Source organism: Pteropus alecto, unplaced genomic scaffold (genome assembly GCF_000325575.1).
Source record: "Pteropus alecto unplaced genomic scaffold, ASM32557v1 scaffold109, whole genome shotgun sequence".
In the NCBI taxonomy this organism is placed as follows: Eukaryota; Metazoa; Chordata; class Mammalia; order Chiroptera; family Pteropodidae; genus Pteropus; species Pteropus alecto.
The window spans coordinates 4,471,070-4,475,625 of NW_006494608.1; the positions used below are offsets into that span (position 1 = coordinate 4,471,070).

At 41.3% G+C, this 4,556-nt stretch overlaps 1 pseudogene; it reads right to left on the minus strand.

The window, feature by feature from the left end:
- Positions 1-469: 469 nt before the first annotated feature.
- The window catches only part of LOC102895632, a 5,734-nt pseudogene continuing 1,647 nt past the window's right edge, over positions 470-4,556 (minus strand).

Consider the following 4,556-nt stretch of genomic DNA (forward strand, 5'->3'; position numbering starts at 1 on the left):
TGATCTATTCCGAGGGAACCAGGAAGGAGGAAAAAAGGAGGGACAGTTACATAATGATCATTTGTCATCTTATTTATTAAATGCAAATAGTCAACAATTCTGCTTTCTTTTTATTTTACAGAGTTGGACTTGGTTCCTTTATGGAAAAACTGAAAATATAATAAAAAATAAAATAAAACCAGTTTTTAAAAAGGCAAATCCTGGAGTTTCCACCTCTTGCCTCTCCAAGGTGATGAGGCCCTGACCCCAGGGCAGCAAAAGAATGAGGGCTTTCTGTTCCTCCTCTTTCCCCATCTTTATCTCCACAGTGGAGATGCCAGGAGGAACCAAACCTGGGCAAAAGTGCAGGAACCCAAGGCCCCATGGCCCAGGGAGGGAGGCTTGTATGCCCTTAGCCCCAAAGCTCCCGGCTTGCAAGGTGGGTGTGGGCAGGGCCCCTCCTGGCCAGGCCCAGTTGAGGTTGGGACTATTAGTTCCAGATCTTGAGGAAGGAATCCCACGAGCCTGTGGCCACAGCCATGCCATCATCAGTGACCCCAAGGCAGCTCACAGAGTTGTCGTGGCCGGAGAGGATATCTGTACAGTTGCCCCTCATGGCATCCCAGATGTTCCACTTGAAGTTGTGTTAACCAGGGAGCAGCAGATGGCCACTCTGCCAGAAGGTAACAGAAATGATGTCGCAGATGATGTCATGGATATACACAATGAGCTCCTGGTCAGCCCGCAGGTCAAAGAGGTGGCATGTGGCATCATTGGAACCTGTGGTAAAGGCATAGGCGTTTGTGAATAAAGCACTGATGTCAGATTCATGGCCGATTAAGGTCTGTGGGCTCATCGAGTCCCACACATCCTACAGCTTGAGAGAGGCATCACAGGTATCTGACACAAAGGTGTGGCTGTTGGGTGTCAGTGACAAAGACATCACATCCCCATTTATCCAGCAAAACCTACTGTCTGTTGGCCTGTCTCAATGTCTCACAGGGCACAGGCGGTGTCCCCAGAGCTGGTGATGATTTAGTTGTCATCCAGGAAGCAACAGCACAATAGGCACCCAGTGTGGCCAGGCAGCTCTCAGCTGATCCTGACATTACCCTATGGGTCTTGAGACTGTAGATGGTGCAGATGTTGTCTAACCCCCCACAGGCCACAAAGTTATCTGAGGGTGTGTAGACACAGGTCAAGACTTTGCAAGAGCACAGTAGGATGACTTGGACCTTGTATAGCTGTCTCAGATGATGAGCTTCCTGTCCTGGGAGGTGCTGACCAGAAACTTTGAGTCTGTCCCTCAATGAATAAGCACAGATTTTTATCAGGTGCCCAAGGAAAGTCCTCTGTATCCTCATCTGCATTATCCCTACTGGCTCTAACCCAGCTGTGATCTGAGTCAGTGTTGAATCCCCAACACTGCTTTTCGGGCATTCTGGATCTGATTCTGGAGCTGCTCAGCCTCCTGTCTCAGTTGCTCCAGCTAGCTTGTGGCAATGGGCCTGTTGGGTGGGATTGGGGATGGCTGGGGGGCTGTGGGATGGGGGCCGGGGAAAGAAGCTCCTTGCCTCTGGCCCAAGGCCTGTGTTGGTGAGACTCAGTGTAGGGTTGCCAGAGGTGTGCAGAAGGTCCTTCTGCTTCTTTTTTGAGAGAAAAATGTACCCTGCAGCACTTAAAAATTTACACTTGAATTAATTTTCACTGTACCTAAAAACAGAATATACATCTTGAAAATTACCAGATTACAGAAAGATTAGAAAACATTTCCCCTATAGTAAAAGACTAAAAAACGAAAGTGACAGTCACAAATTATAAAATACATAAAGCATAAAACATAATAAAAGATATACTATACATTACTAACACAGTAAATGTAATTGGATTATGTTAAATATGGACATGTACAGGAGGCATAATGAAATAAGAGAAACAGATATACATAAAACTTTAAATAAAAATAAAATAGAAGTGGATAACTATATGAACCAGAAAGCTTTTTAAGAGGATGCTTAGAAAATATTAACGTTTAAAGGAAACTATTTATTCATTATTAAAACATAAGAACTATTTTCTCACTAACTCAATGGGTACTGTCTTTCAAAAACTCAATATTGAATACTATTTTCTTTGATATGCATGGTATTCTCTACCCCATAATTTTCTGTAACTAGGTTTTCCAGTCATCTTCACATCTCATCAACTGAACCCAACTTTTATTGCCCATGAGCAAGGGTAAAGTGGGTTCTTATAGCCCAGTTTATGATTTTATAAGTTCTACCTTGGATAATAGTGTGCTGAATTGTTCAAGATCAAACTTTGGTATTGTGATTAAAACTAAGCTCATATTAGAGCAATTATTCGGTTGTTTGTACCTAGATATAATCATCTTAGACAAAAAATCCTATGCAAGTCAAAATGTCAGTCATCATCAATATCACTGTGGTGTGAAGTAAATTCTGCAGTTAGTATTTCATATACAGTACATTCTGTACTTATTTACACCTTACTCAACATAATCCCTTTAGGCCAAATAGATCCTCATGTGATCTGAATGTCAGCATGTTTCTAGGTATATGTGAGAATGAGGGTTTGTTGTCATTATTTATTTGAATAGAATCATTTTAATTGAACCAGTCTTATTATTTTAAAAACAACTACTGGTGTTCTAAAGTGTATGTCTATGTGCAAATATTAAAATGTTAAAATGATCTAATTCTGATATTCTTGAGTAATTCCTTGAGGAATCTTTAAGCTTACATTTGCTTGTGAGCTGACTCTTAGATTTAGGATCTATCTGTACTGATGTCTTCAGTAGCAGCAAGCATATACTGACATTTGCTAATGTGTTAGATAATCACAGTTTAGGATTTACATTGAATTTGATCATAACACATAAGTCAATGTGTTGGTGCAGCAAAAGAAATAATTTATTTTTCCACCAGTAATGCATTAACTAACTTTTATGTGTTAGGTACAACCATCATTGAGTTTATATTTTAGCTATAAGGAGCTATAAAGTTATAAAGATCCCTATATATAAAGATCCAGGCAGACAGTCCCCACAAAGAGATTCAGATGAAAGGCTAGGTGAATTGAGAATGAGTTCTGGCCTACAATGCTAAACCTAGGCTTCTGATCTTAACAGTTTTAGGCCCTACTGTGCATCCAGGCTATGGATGGTTCAGGGATCAGATGGACTACGCTGACAAATCGAAGGTCTTCAGGACTTGCCACTGACTGGAGCTGAAGAGTCAAGGATTATTTTCTGAAATTGGCTCTCTGTTTTGTTATTTTCCTTGTACTTTTCAAACCTCACAAGCATTTGGCAGTGTCTACTAAATGTTAGGCAGAGAGTGATGAAATGGAGTATATACAGAATTGAAGGGACAGAGCTAACTTCAAGGATCATAGATTACAATGAAGAACACACACTAACAAATAATTTAAAAGTATTTGGTGTCTACAAGATACGGAGCAGAGAGGAGGGTTAATTAGAACAAACTGGTTGTTTATGGATGGTTCCTTGAGGATAGTAACATTTTAGATTGATTGCTAAATGGTCAAGACAATATAGTCAGGTGAAGAAATGAGGAAAGGGTGTTCCAGGCAGAAGAAAGAGCAAGAGCCCTAAGACTAAATGATGTGCACAAATATTTGCCTACTACCCCCTTGAGCATTGCTCAATCTGGGTGGGCCTGTGAGGAAAAACAGTGGGCTTGCAATTGTGGTCCATGGAGCTGTTAAGGATAGAATCCATATCTTGAGGAGAGTGGCCAAGAAACCAAGGGAAGTTCCTTAGTAGTATCATCTCACAATTGAGGGAGAGATGTTATTGAAGAAGAGTCTCCGGGGCAGTCAGATGCAGGCTGTGGACATCTTTTGAAGGGAGTAATGTTCAGCTTTACTGAATGGGTCTGCAAAAATGTTGAAGGAAACAGAGGTGGATAAAATGGAATTTGTAAAATTATGAGTGGTTTATATTATTAGCATACAAACCAGCAAAAGGTGAAGCCAAGAAGGAGGTGAGCAGGGTATAAATAACAAGAATTTGCCCAGTGCTCTCTTTTACTCTGTAGGTAACGAGGAGTTTTTTGTTTTGTTTGTTTTTTAAAGGGATCTAATCAGATCTGGTTTTTGAGAACATTTCCAGCTAAATGTGTGGAGAATGTATTAGAGAGGAAGAGGAATGGTGGGGAGACAAGCTGGGGATGTTGAGCAAGGCAGGATCTGAGATGCTAAACTAGGTAACTCAGGCTGGGGCACAGAGACAGGATGTATGTCTGTGCTCCCTTCTCTTCAGGCTTCCTAGTGGGCTTCCTAGTTCTACTGCCATCTAGGCATGAATGTGGCCTGCCATAAGGTATGCCCCCTTAAGTGTCAAAACTAACACCCCCAAATTAGCAAGGTTCATAAAGATTAGTTCTAGCCTCTGTGCACACATTCCTACTACACAATTTTCAACAAGTGGCTAACAAGCTGCTACTCAAAAACCTATCTCTCCAAACTTGATTCCTGGGACTCTCTTCCATAACCAGTGTGCTCCAGATGTTCAGGAGCTGGCAAAGCTCTTT